Source organism: Hyaena hyaena, unplaced genomic scaffold (assembly GCF_003009895.1).
Source record: "Hyaena hyaena isolate Hyena2069 unplaced genomic scaffold, ASM300989v1 scaffold_1641, whole genome shotgun sequence".
Classification (NCBI taxonomy): domain Eukaryota; kingdom Metazoa; phylum Chordata; class Mammalia; order Carnivora; family Hyaenidae; genus Hyaena; species Hyaena hyaena.
Window position 1 is genome coordinate 114,121 of NW_024082264.1, and position 14,912 is coordinate 129,032.

At 39.0% G+C, this 14,912-nt stretch overlaps 1 long non-coding RNA gene across 1 annotated transcript in view; it reads left to right on the forward strand.

The window, feature by feature from the left end:
- The first annotated feature begins 2,358 nt into the window (after nucleotides 1-2,358).
- The window catches only part of LOC120226224, a 122,605-nt gene continuing 110,051 nt past the window's right edge, over nucleotides 2,359-14,912 (forward strand). The window contains exon 1 of the long non-coding RNA XR_005526971.1: nucleotides 2,359-2,485. This is a non-coding gene — a long non-coding RNA (uncharacterized LOC120226224). The remainder of the gene's footprint in view (nucleotides 2,486-14,912) is intronic.

The following is a 14,912-nucleotide window of genomic DNA, read 5'->3' on the forward strand; positions in this document are numbered from 1 at the left end:
CAAAAAAAAAAAAAAAAAAAAACCCACCAAAAATAAGAGGAAAAAAATGAAAGATAAGGGAAGAAAGTAAAGAGGATTGTCTCTTTCAAGATAAAAATTTTATTATTTTTGTATTTGAGATGATTATCTTCCTCTTACTTACAATTTTAAACAATTAAGATATTGCCTCAGCAACAAGTATAAAGTGTTTTGACAAATGAGTTCTTCTGCTCAACACATTCGCTGGAGCCTTATCGCTTATGTTGTGGCATTAACTTGTTGAACCAGGGTATCCAAAAGGATATCCAAAGAATTTTGTGTCAGTAAATGACAAATGATGAGAAAAGGATGGTATTTGAAATTGTAGTGTAGTTAGAGAAATAGAGAAAGACACAAGAAGGGCCCAGAAAATTTGCAGGCAAAATTTATTAGAGTTTTAGGGTTGAAGACAGTATGATAAAACCTCACAGAAAGACGTGTTACGTCGCAGTGCATATTGGAACCCTACGGACACATGTAAAGGGCTGGAAATGTTTTCACAGAGCCTAAGATGCATTTCCTGGTCTAGTTACATGTGTCTGGGAATCTCCAACCCATAACTACTGAGTTTTTTAAGTCATTGGGGCAAAATGTAGGAAAGATAATACTTGCCATGAATGCCCATGACTGTGACTTTTGGGCAAGTATTGACCTCTCAAATCCTTAATTTCCTCATCTATGAAAAAAAATACTGATACTAATAATTTTTGCCTCATAAATCGCTGTTAAGTGTTAGAAATAATTAAAGCATGTAAAAGACTCAGCTCAATGTCTGGCATGTATTAAATGCTTACCATGTGTTATCCATTATTATGAAAGGCAAAGAATTAGTGAGAAAAATTTCAAAGTCCCTTTTTTTACGGAACTGAAACTGATTGTAGGTTTTGAGTCAGTTCTGTAATGATTAAAAGCAAAATGGTTCCACTTTATTTGCCAATAGCTGTACATCTATCTTCCCCAGCAGTTTTTTTTTTTTTTATTTCTCATAGAAATTCAGTAACAGTATGCAAGTTCCTTTTTCTCTCAGGCTTTCTGTGTATGTATGTTCAGGGAAACAGTATATTAGTAAGTATTTCTGATTTATTTTTCATTTAAATATTTACAGATTTATCTTTTTTAAAGGTTTATTTTGAGAGACAGAGAGAATGCGAATGAGGGAGGGGCAGAGAGAAAAGGAAAGAGAGGGAATCTCAAGCAGGCCCCGCGCTGCCAGCTCAGAGCCAAACATGGGGCTGGAGCTCAAGAATTGTGAGATTGTGACCTGAGCCAAAAACCAAGAGTCAGACACCTCACCAACTGAACCACCCAGGTGCCCCTACACATTTATCTTTAAGATAAACATTTAAGGTAAATGTTTCTTTAAGAAACAGATAATAAAGGACAATAGTCTCAAACCAATGACAGGATTTTTTTTTTTTTCCATGAAAAAGAGGAAGGACTGGCTTTCAGATGTTCAAATGAGTTTGACCTGCCAGCCTGTGGTCTCTCTTACAGTTCTTCCTTCTCCTTTCACCTTGAGTGTGTTTTCCAGTGAAACACCTAAACACATGAACTTTAAGAGTCATGCCTAATGGGTATGATTATAAAACAGATGGAGCATCCAGTCTCTTAGAAGAAGCAGATTATAACTGAAAGCTATTTATGAAGAGAATGGAAACAGTTCTGTTTACTGACTGCTATTGTTATTTAGGGATGATGGTGAAATCAGATATCAGTGTTGTGCTTGGAGAAAAAATGCAGCCTCTTCTGACGTGTTAGGAGAGCTATGGGAATTTTAAAAACGCCTGACCCAAATTACTTGTAGAACGAAATTCTTTGTTCTTGTCTATATTATGATTAAAATGGGGGTTGTAAAATTTCCCAAAGGCCGGTGTAAAAACTGATGTTGATAACTTATAGCTACAAGTGACAAAAGGCTGTAGTTTATGGAAAATAAGGGCAAATGGCCTTTCCATATGTTTTTTGTGATATTAACCAATTAGAAAAGGGAGGGAGGTCTTATGTTATATTTACTGTATTTTCTAAATTACCTATGATTTTTTTAATCTTCACGATGATGAGAGTGACTGTGGTTTTCTTTTACTAAAGAGTATGTGTGTTTATTGCTGAGGTCTTTGTAAACACAGAGCTGGCGGCTGTGATGTATCTTCTTGTAATTCGGTAGGTGCAGGCTTTGTTGTCCTTAAGCAGAGTGCCAAAACTGACATCACCATCCTGTTCTAGAGCTCCAGCTGGATGAACTGTGGGGCATGTGCCCTGACCTCATGTTCAGCATCAGGGTCAAAGCAGAGAGAGGTTTGACAAAGATTCCGTTGTGAACTCCTTGTGGAAATGCCACGATGATGCTCTAGCAAGCTCAGTGTACATCGCACCAGCTTCCACCCCTCTCTTTCCCAGTGAGGTCCTGTCTCAAGCTTTATAATGTGATTCAGAAGGGTGATGAAGAGGGGAAGAATGAGAGGGAAATGTAAGTCAGAACAGTCCTTATTCTTGTTATATCTAAAGTGGTGAATCTTATTTTTCCTGTTTATATAATTACGGCTGTCTCCTCTAAGATTGTAGAATAGAACAAATCTAAATGCCACATTACACGTACGTTAATGGAAACACATAGTGTCCAAACCATTGACTATGGGAGTAGAGATCAGGAGTTCTCTAACCTGTTCAGACTCTGACTGCTACATATTATTTTAGAAGCCCTTAACACATGCTAAATCTGTCTCCTTGGTCGCCTAGAACTTATCTTTCTGTGTATAGTATCAAAGCAGAGGAAACTGTGTAATTGGAATCCTTCCTAGCTTCAAGAGATACACTGTCAGAAAAAAAAAATTGAAAAACTTGGAAATAAGCAAAGAAAAATAACTGAGTGTTCTGTTTGGGTTACTTCTCCCTTCATAGTCCTCAAACTTTCATGGCTCTTTTAATACAGAGAATTTTATCTGTAGAAATGCAGATGTATTGTATATGGTAGAACTTAATTAGTTATTTCCAAGTGGATAGTGACAGTTTCACATCTATCTGATTATTCATTTGCATATTCCTATATATAGATACAGACAGGACCTCTATATGTATACTAAGGTTTCTTCTTTGACTAGGTTGGGACATCTTGTTGATTCCCTCAGTAATTAATAAGTTAGATAAAATCTCTTACATGCATTTGCTTTATATTTGCATGACAATATGATATTACCTTTTAAAATAATCCTTTAGCAAGAACTTTAAACAGTTGTTAGATTCCCCATTCTTTCTTTGAATTACAAGCTTATAGGCAGAGACATTTGCCACAAATTTAAAAATGTTGATTTGCTCAATAGATTTTTATTAAATACTTCTGTCTTTGGTATTCAAAGATAGTCCTAAAGATAATAGGATGATGCGGTAATATGCTTTCACTCTGCAAATCTGGGATCATTGGGCCATAAAGATTTGAGGTTAAGTTGAGGCGGTGGCAGCAGGGGTCAGGGCTGGGGATACTGTGAAGAACTCTGAGTAACAGGGCTAGTGAAGCATTCAAGTCATTGTTGCTCTGGAAGGGATGGAAGCCTCTTAAACTTAATGGAGAATTAGGCTAGGTGAATAGCTCAGATAATTGTTAAATTGGTTCAATTGGATTGTAGCAAGAATGCTTCTCTTGCTTTCCTATATAATGCTGCCCTAAATAGTTCCCCATATCACTGTTTTGTCTCCTGCTTCTCTCTGAAAACAGAGGTAAATATTTGAGGAACCATAAAACCAATAAAATAATAATAGATGTCATTTATTGGAAAGCCATATTTATAGACACTTTGCAGTAATCATCAGAGTTATTCCTCATAGCAACCGTCTCTGGAAAGTATTATTCTATACATGAAAAAACCAGTATTCAAAGAGACTAAATAACCTCTCCCAAAGCACCCATCTAGTAACTGAAAGAGCAGAGATTTGAACTGTTTTTTGCTTAACTGTGAAGCCACTGGGTTTAGCCATCATGCAACATGGGGCCTGTCTGTGTTGCTGGGCTCTGAAGTTCTACTTTCTGACTCTACTGGTTTGGCAGCTTCACCTCCCCCCAATATCATGGGCATTTAGGAGATGAATAAGAGAGAATCAGGGAAGAGGACTGAAAGGGAAAGGTCTGAAATACAAGAGGAAAATTGCCATTACTGAATGTGGTCACAGAGGGAAGAAGGGAGAGAATTCTAGGAAGAATAGAATGATCAACTATGTCAACTAGTATAAGGATGCCAATATAATTAAAATGAATTTGTGTGGAGCAATGCAAAGTTATCACTGGCAGTCATTGCTGAAAAATTTTAGTAGAGTGGAGACAGAAACCAGGTAATAGTCTTGTAAATGTAGACAGAATATGAGGATACAGAAGAAAAGCATTGAAGACACCGGGGATGGAGGAGATGCTGATGTTCCCCCCCCCCCCCGGCAAGAGACCTTAGACAAGTAGAAAAGACCATGTAAAGGAGAGACAGATCTAGGAGCCTAGATGTCAGAAGGGAAAACACCTGGGAAGCTTCAATTTCTTTGTGACATAGGTGAGAAGTGTGCTGTTCGAGAAAGAGGCTAGGATGCAGGGACAGCAGGGTAAATGAAGGACGACCAGTGTGTGTATGGTTTTGATTTGCCATTGTGAGGAATGCCAGAGACTACTCATTATGAATATATAAATAGTTGACCAGAGAGGGCCGCAGGCCAGCTGTCACTGGGCATCTGGAACAGTGACTGACTGCATGGTGGTGTGGTTTCTCCAGGAAGACTCGGGATCCTAAAATACTGGGTCATGTTAGCAGTAGAGGTAGGAAAGTGGGTGAGTGTGGAAGGGAAAGGGTAGTGATAGTAAAAATAGCTAAAGTGAAAAAGGAGAAGGAAGGATGTGGTCTAGATGTAGTTATTTATTTATTTAAAAAATTTTTAATGTTTATTTATTTTGGGGAGAGAGAGAGAGACAAAGTGTGAGTGGGGCAGGGGCAGAGAGAGAGGAAGACACTGAATCTGAAGCAGGCTCCAGGCTCTGAGCTGTCAGCTCAGATGCGGGACTTGAACCTGAGGACTGTGAGATCATGACCTGAGCCGAAATCAGGTGCTTAACCAACTGATCTACCCAGGACCCCCAGTCTAAGTACATTTAAATAACTGAGCCTGGTTGGATCCTGAACTGGTACTGCAAATGGAGAACCAGTTCTGAGGGCTTCTGTGGGAAGAATGGGGGTGATGATGGAACATCTTAGCTCAGCTTCTATCTGAAGTGCAAGGTGAGCATGCACAAGACATAGTGAAAAACTCTCTATCTCAACCTTGAAAATGCTAAAGTAGATAAATTATTAAATACTAATTTTTCATTCTAGTTGAAGCCATTTTAAATAGACTTCCCTTCCAGCTTTTCTGAACTAGCATTAGTGTCTAGATAAGTTATAAAGAAAGAGTGATCTGTAGGAATTTCTGACTTTCTTTCTATATTTTAGATTACTGATAACGTTTTAGTCTGTGCTTTGTTTAGAGGCAATGCAAATGATCTACCCCACACCAGGAAACATTATAGTAGAAAGCATGCTTATTTTTTTTAATGTTCAAAAGATTTTTTTAAAATATACTTTATTGTCAAGTTGGTTTCCATATAACACCCAGTGCTCATCCCAACAAGTGCCCTCCTCCATGCCCATCACCCCTTTTCCCCTCTCCCCCACCCCCATCAGCCCTCAGGTTGTTCTCAGGGTTTAAGAGTCTCTTATGGTTTGCCTCCCTCCATCTCCTTAACTATTTTTTCCCCTTCCCCTCCCCTATGGTCCGCTGTTAAGTTTTTCTGTTCCACATATGAGTGAAAACATATGGTATCTGTCCTTCTCTGCCTGACTTATTTCACTTAGCATGACACCCTCGAGTTCCATCCATGTTGCTACACATGGCCAGATTTCATTCTTTCTCATTGCCATGTGGTATTCCATTGTATAGATAAACCACATCTTCTTGATCCATTTGTCAGTTGGTGGACACTTAGGCTCTTTCCATGTTTTGGCTATTGTGGAGAGTGCTGCTATGAACATTGGGGTCCATGTGCCCCTAGGCATCAGCACTCCTGTATCCCTTGGGTAAATTCCTAGCAGTGCTATTGCTGGGTCATAGGGAGTCCTATTCTTAATTTTTTGAGGAACGTCCACACTGTTTTCCAGAGGGGCTGCACCAGTTTACATTCCCACCAACAGTGTAGGAGGGCGCCCGTTTCTCCACATCCTCACCAGCATCTAGAGTCCTCTGATTTGCTCATTTTAGCCACTCTGACTGGCTTGAGGTGTTATCTCAGTGTGGTTTTGATTTATATTTCCCTGATGATGATTGACGTTAAGCATTGTTTCATGTGTCTGTAGGCCATCTGGAAGTCCTCTTTGGAGAAGTGTCTGTTCATGTCTTCTGCCCATTTCTTCACTGGATTATTTGTAGAAAGCATGTTTAAACAATTCTTGTAAGTGATGTTTTTATAGACTCTTCCAGAAAATATGAAAAAAATGAGAAACCACCATGCAAATCTTAAATTTGGAGACCATAGTTTGTTTTCTTTCTGGACCTGATGAGGGTAATGTAGTACTAGTTTTCTATTGATGTAGGGAAAAAGAACTCCTTTCTGGTCATATCTCTGATTCTCATGTTAATAGATGGTAGGAAGCAAGAGGGGGTAAAGTAATTTTTTTTTTTTAGTAATTTTGATAACTAAATGAAATTAATTTACTACGAGTTGTTTCATTTTTGTGTGTTCAATACATTTTAGCCTGGTGTTACCTCACTTAGGTGTTTAAAAAAAACATAAAAACTTAAAACAATTTGAAAGTAATTTGTTGTTAATTAAGGAGACAAGATGCACTCTGCTCTTCATTATTCTCCTTTTAGCCCTTGAATGACTCTGTATTAATTCATTTTCTGTTAATAGAGAGATAGACCCCATAAATAAAACAAAATCTGGAACTTAGTATTTATTGAAATCAGCCAAGAAAATGAAACATTAGATTGGCTTCCCTTCAACTTGCTTATATTCTCTCCTCCTTGAAGAAATACTAAGTTAAAGCATCTACTTGGAAAGCTTGTAAGAGAATTTGAAGGGGAAAAAGGGAGTAGGGATCATAGTGAGTGTTAATGACGGACCCTCTGAGATAGACTTGGCAGTGGTGTCCGCAAATCCATCGTGAGTCATAAGGCTAATGTATGTACACAAGCCTATTAGGCTCTTTTCTCTCTGTCAGGCTCAGCATTTTCCTTTCCATTTTTCTATCTGGAAATACTATTAGTTGGCTAATGCACCTTGGGGATTTGGGATATGATAATGCCTTTGATCATTGACAGATAAATTTTCTATGCACTTGGCCTCAAGCAAAATGTCCAACCCAAAAAGACTTTTAAAAACTGTTACTTTTTTTAAGTTTATTTATTTTGAGAGAGAGAGAGAGCATGCATATACACACATGGGGAAGGGGCACAGAGAGAGGGGAGAGAGAGAATCCCAAGCAAGCTTTCCACTGCCAGCACAGAGCTGGAGATGGGGCTCCAATTCATGAACCTGGAGATCCTGACCAGAGTCAAAATCAACAGTTGGACTCTTAACTGATTGAGCCACCCAGGGGCTCCCCAAAACTCTTATTTTCAAACTTTTATTTTATCACAATATTTTGAATGATGATATTATAATTTTTATCATGTGTTTCCATATTCAGACCCAAAGGAAGAGGAAAAATGCAAGAGTATCAGAGCTGAGAAAAATTAGGTGGAATTTAAGAGCCTTCTAAATACTTAGTCATGTTTAATTACTTTAGTAATGCTTTACTTTTGTATTACTTTAAAACAAAACATTTTTAAAATAGGGCATTCTTTTTCTTAATACTTTGTATTCTAATTAATCTCCCGTGTATGTATATGGTAACCATCTGGGCTGAACCCTACTCTAGGTCAGAACTACATCAAGAAAAGATGTTTTTCCTCATTTCCTGTTTTCCTCATTATTATCCTTCTTGGTACTTACTTAGATGCAAATGTTATATAATCTTACATATCTTAGTACCACTCTTGAATTAGTATATTTGAATATTAACTTATTAATATTTTATTTTTCTGAGAAAACCTATGTGTTCTGGAAAATTCTATTTTAAAGATTTCTCAAAGTTTATTTTTTAGCCTTTTCTCCGTGTAGCTGCCCCATAGCCAGGCCCCTAGCAGCTGGCTGTCTGCTGTTGGTCCTGATGCAAAATGTCAGGTCACTTGCTGGGAGTCAGGTCAGTAGGAGGGAACTCTGGAAATGAATTCAGAGCCCTAGGATGCATGTTCTCATTCTCTCCCATGTCCTCTGTATTTCTCAAGGCTTCCAGGTACAGACCCTCAGAAAAGAAGAATGCAGGCACTCCCGGGAAAGCTCTGTCTCATCACCTCCCTCCTTTCAGCTGCCCTCTATGCAGGAATTAACCTGTTTTGTGCAGCCAAGCTGTGCAAAGTGATCCAGAAATCATAAGACACAGCTTTATTAGGAGGGGTAAAGGATTCTCTTGCATTTCAAATGCTTGCAAATAAGAGCTTAAGAGTTGTCCAGAGCACACCTGGAATTTGTTGCATATATATAAATATATATGATTTGTATATATACATATGCAATCATATATATATATATATATATATACACATATGATTTTCAACAGACAAATAAAATTTTGCATGTCTCCATTTTATTACCACATCTTCAGTGTCTGAAAATCTGCTCCCTCTTAGTAAAATTCCTGGCATTTAGGAACATATGAATGGATCCCAAGCTATTTTCTACATAAAAAATCTATTAGAGATGGAACTGAAAGACATTTTACAAGCCAAGACTCAGCCAGGCCCTGGAGTTCTCTGTTACTCTTGTAACCATTGATAACATCATTCAAACCGAAGCTGCTTGGAGCTGCCTTTGGCAGCTCTCGGTTTTCAGTGTTCGATGTTATCAGCTGTAACAGGGAAGCCAGGACCCACAATGAACACTCCGGTCTTGGAAGACCAGATCAGGACGGACTGTGCCTAGACTCTTCTATGAAAATGTGCACATCTCTAATTGCTGTAAATTCAGCTTTGTGTGCCAGCAAACATTTGTTGCTAAAATTCTTTACAGGTGGTTTCCCATCACTGGTTTCATGAAAGCAGAGACCGGTGTGACAGGCGCAGTTTCTGCTGCCTTTTGCAAACACTTCTGTGATGAAAGATGACAAAAGGCAATGCAACAGCCAGCTTCTCTGGAAGGAGCTAGTCCCAATGCCTAAGGGAAAGCATTCACTCTTTTCTTATGAAAATCAGCCTTTGTTCAGAGCAGGAAAACAAGCAGGGACTTTTACTCGGTTGAGTAGTAAATCAAGTCTTGAGCAACCGAAGGAACAAAGTTACAACCAGGGCTCAACTCCTCATTAGGGCCCGCAACACTACCGAAAAATCATTTTCTTCAGTCCTGGCCTTTGCAGAAAGTTAATCCACTATTCTAAAAACATCATAGAGAGTAACATCAACTTGGACTGTAGAAGTAGGTTATAATCACCTGAAATTTCTTGTGAATTGGACAAAAAAAAAACCCTTCTCCTGAATATGATGAGGGAAAGTGCCATTTTCTACCTATTTTTGTTTTGTTTTAAATGATACAAGACTTGGGGCGTGTGGGTGGCTCAGTCGGTTAAGCGTCCGACTTTGGCTCAGATCATGATCTCTTGGTCCTTGGGTTTGAGGCCGGTGTCAGGCTCTGTGCTGACAGCTCAGAGCCTGGAGCCTGCTTCTGATTCTGTGCCTGCCTCTCTCTCTGCTCTCTCACGCCCTGTTTCTCTCTGTCTCTCAAAAATAAATAAACATTATAAAAATTAAATGATACTGGACTTTAGAGAATACCTCTGTCCTAAAATAGGACTATTGGGAACAAAAGACTATAATAGCCCATATTATCTTTGGTTTTGTATTCATGCCGCTGGTGAAGAAAGGGAAGAAAATTTGCTCTCATGTTAACATTGCAAGCAGAAATATGTGAATGACTTCTCAGACACCTTTGCTTGGGACAGAAAGCAGTACTTTCTATGCAGTGACCCATAGGCTACTAACTGTAGTGGGACTTAATTTAGTAAAGTATTTTGCCCTGAATAAAATATGCATTTTCAACTTTCAAGTGTGTTTAGCAGAAAGGAGGAAGGAACCTAAATTAAGCAATAATTCTAGTGGCAAAGCTATTTGTGTTCTTTTTCATTGTAATCCATTCCAGATATAGTTTCTTCTGCGCTGGCACATGGTCTTTAATGTGAATACGTTCAAATGGGATTAGTATAGAGGGATGTGATGTCAGTGCAACTTGGAAGACCAGAAGGTTCTTATGTGATTCCCCTCCATCATCTTTCTGTTCTGCGCTGCCAGCTGCTGTGGCAGGATGCATAGTATGCTGACAAAGCTGGTTAGTAAGCCTTGAAAAGATGCAGTATTGTGCATGGTGTCCATTCACCCCATCTGCTCTTTTTTTTTTTTTTTTTCCCCCTGAGAGACACACACATACAGCGTGAGCTGGGGAGGGTCAGAGAGAGGGAGACACGGAATCTGAAGCAGGCTCCAGGCCCTGAGCTAGCTGTCAGCACAGACCCTGACGTGGGGCTCGAACCCACGAACCGTGAGATCATGACCTGAGCTGAAGTCGGACGCTTAACCGACTGAGCCACCCAGGTGTCCCTCACGCCAACTGCTCTTAAGGCTGATCGTGTGCAAAAGAAACAATGACCAAGGAGTTGATCCAGACCCATCCATGTCTACTTGTGCTGTAGTATGTGAAAGCCTTCTGCTCTCCACCGGTCATTTCTGATGGGCTTGTCTGTCTCCTAATTCAACAGACTTTCTTTTACCTCCTTCCATCAGTCTACCTTCATCTGTATTTTCAGATAAAGTCCCATAATTACTATAGGATTTATTTTGATTTTAACATTAAAAAAAAAATCCGATAAGTTGTTTTTCAGTAGGGTTTTCATTGTTGCTGTTGCTGTTGCTGTGAGCGCCATGGCTGTAAAGTGGCATACGTTTTCAGGGGTCTGTGTTAATTCTATTCTGGTCCCATAAGCTCTCTAACTTTAAGTGCAATGTAGCATATCACAAGCTTTTTGGGAATGCATGTATGTACTGTAACATATGCATATGCTTCTAAATATACATTTTCATCAAATCAAATTAATATTTTAATAATGTCATGTATTTGTAAAGGCATTTATAATCTTCAGGCTGCTTCTGTATGAGGGATCTGTCAAAGGTCAAAAACGGATTTACCTTTCTGATATAAAAGAACCAGCGAATCTTGATGACTAATTTTGGTGATCTATTTATGGGAATAAATAAAATTAACTGAAATGTTGTAGTGAGTTGAAAGGCAGGACTATGTGGCACGAGAACGCAGGTTCTGAGGGGCGCCTGGGTGGCTTAGACAGGTAAGCATCCGACTTCAGCTCAGGTAATGATCTTGAAGTTGTTGAGTTCAAGTCCTGCATCAGACTCTCAGCCGTCAGCACAGAGCCTGGAGCCTGCTTCAGATTCTTTGTCTCCCTTTCTCTCTGTCCCTCCCCAGCTCATGCTCTGTCTCCCTCTCACTCTCCAAAATAAATGCACATTAAAAAAAACATGAAACAAAAAAAAGAATGCAGGTTCTGAATCAACATTGCCTCATTCACATACCAGCTCTGCCAAAAACTAGCTATATAAAGGGCAGATAATTTAACTGCTCCATGCCTCAGTTTCCCCATTTATAAAACTAAAGAATAATGGTGCTTACCTCAGAGGGTTTTTGTGAAGATTAAATGTGTTAAATAAAGTAGTTGGTACTGAATGATAATATATATGAAGTATTACCACTTTAAAATATAATTAACTGATCAAATTGTCATACAAAATTTATTTTCTTTACGGGAGTTTCTTGAGACTAGGATCTAGGTCTTCTAGAATAAGATTCTATCAGTGGTTTTTTGAATTAGATTTAATGCTTCGATTGCTTTATTTTTTGTTTTACTTTGACTAGAAAATGTATCTGAGGCCACAGTAATCAAAATGTGAAAACAACTAAAATATCAAACAACTGATAAATAGATAAACTAACGTGGTGTATTTAAACAATGGAATATTATTCAGCAATGAAAAGGAACAAAGTCCTGATGCATACTGCACCACAGAGCCCCCTCAGAAACATGCGAAGTTGAAGAAGTTCAGCACAAAAGAATGAGCGCATTGTATGGTTTCATTTATATGAAATGTCAAAATGTCTGGAACAAGCAAATCTACAGACATAGAAACTAAATTAAAAGTAGTTGCCTAGGGCTAAAGAGGAAGGCAAAGATACAATAATAACTCTAAATGGACATAAGGTGTTTTCTTGATGTGACAGGAAGACTGTGGTGATAGTTGCATAAGTCACTAAGTATATTAAAGCCATTGAAGAGCACACAAGAAACACATGATGTTATGGTATATAAATCAGATCTCAAGAAATCTGTTCAGAAAATGATAAGGAGAAAATATATCAAAGAACTGTAACATCAATCCCTAGTTACATACCAGAGATACCCCTAGCTTTAACATAGCTGTTGATTATGAGGGCAAAAGTTTTACTACGAGCAGTGCTGAAAAGCTTATTTATGTCTATATTACTGAGATTCTTTATGAAGTAATTTTTAAATAAAATTCAGTTGAAAACAAGCCAAAACATTTCTGATTAAGGACGATACACTAGATTTTTCATTTTTCTCAATGCATGATGTGTAATTTGCTCTTCTGAAACTGTAGACATTTTAAATATAGTAGAAGTCCAATAGTTTACTTGCTTTCATTTTTTTTTTTTTTTTTTTTAAGACGGAAGAGTGTAGATCACAATTTTGGATAGTATTTGCTTTTTGTTCCATGTCCCAGAAAATGCATGGGCCCTTCCCTTCCCTTCCCTTCCCTTCCCTTCCCTTCCCTTCCCTTCCCTCCCCTTCCCTTCCCTTCCCTTCCCTCTGTAGAGAATGAGAGTGCTAGTGGAGGAAAAGGGCAGAGGGAGAGAGAGTGGAGCCTGATTCAGGGCTTGATCTTATGACCCTGGGTACATGACCTGAGCCAAAATCAAGTTGGACACTCAACTGACTGAGTCATCCATGCACCCCAGATTATATGTCTCTTAATTCCACCTCTGCAGGCAGAGTGACCTCAACCATGTTTCATAAATTCTCATTTTTCCTAACCATAAAATGATAGTAATTAACACATGTATGGGTCTCATCAACTTATACTGCACATTAAATGAGTAAATACATGTTAATATGTTAAATGAATTAATACTTTAAATACTGCCTGGCAGAGAATAAGCACTCAATAACCAAATTGTTATTACTGTATCTTATTAACTAAGATGAATGGTTTTCTGTGCTCTCATGAATAAGAACTCTTGTCAGACACCATAATCATGGCATTCCGCTCTTTTTTTTTTTTTTTTTTTTTTACAAATAGTTTATTGTCAAATTAGTTTCCACATAACACTCAGTGCTCATCCCCATAAGAGTCCTCCTCCATGCCCATCCCTCCTCCCCCCCACATCCATCAGTCCTCAGTTTTTGTCAGCATTCAAGAGTCTCTCATGGTTTGCCTCTCTCCCTTTCCCCCACCATTTCCGCCCTTCTTCTCCCCCTTGTTCCTCCGTCAAGTTCCTCCTAATCCTCCTATACGTGCAAACATATGATATTTGTCCTTCTCTGCCTGACTTATTTCACTCAGCATAACACCCTCAAGGTCCATCCATGTTGCTACACATGGCCAGATTTCATTGTTTCTCATGGCCATGTAATATTCCATGGTATAGATAAACCACATCTTCTTGATCCATTCATCTGTTGATGGGCACTTAGGCTCTTTCCATGTTTTAACTATTGTGGAGAGTGCTGCTATGAACATTGGGGTCCATGTGCTCCTATGCCTCAGCATGTCTGTATCCCTTGGGTAAATTCCTAGCAGTGCTATTGCTGGGTCCTAGGGGAGTTCTATTGTTAGTTTCCTGAGGAACCTCCACACTGTTTTCCAGAGGGGCTGTACCAGTTTACATTCCCACCAACGGTGTAGGAGGGCGCCCGTTTCTCCACATCCTCGCCAGCATCTAGAGTTCTCTGATTCGCTCATTTTAGCCACTCTGACTGGCGTGAGGTGGTATCTCAGTGTGGCTTTGATTTGTATTTCCCTGATGAGGAGGGATGCTGAGCATCGTTTCATGTGTCTGTTGGCCATCTGGATGTCCTCTTTGGAGACGTGTCTGTTCATGTCTTCTGCCCATTTCTTCGCTGGGTTGTTTGTTTTTCGGGCGTGTAGTTTGGTGAGTTCCTTATAGATTCTGGATATTAACCCTTTATCTGATATGTCATTTGCAACTATCTTTTCCCATTCCGTTGGTTGCCTATTAATTTTCTGGCTTGTTTCCTTGGCTGTGCAGAAGCTTTTAATCTTGATGAGGTCCCAACAGTTTATTTTTGTTCTTGATTCCCTTGCTTTTGGGGATGTGTCAAGTAAGAAGTTGCTGCGGTGGAGGTCAAGGAGGTTGTTTCCTGCTTTCTCCTCTAGGGTGTTGATAGTTTCCTGTCTCACGTTCAGGTCCTTTATCCATTTTGAGTTGACTTTTGTGCATGGTGTGAGAAAATGATCTAGTTTCATTCTTCTGCATGTTGCTGTCCAGTTCTCCCAACACCATCTGTTAAAAAGGCTGTCTTTTTTCCATTGGATATTCTTTCCTGCTTTGTCAAAGATCAGTTGGCTGTATACTTTTGGGTCCACTTCTGAGTTCTCAATTCTGTTCCATTGGTCTATGTGTCTGTTTTTGTGCCAATACCATACTGTCTTGATGATGACAGCTTTGTAGTAGAGGCTAAAGTCTGGGATGGTGA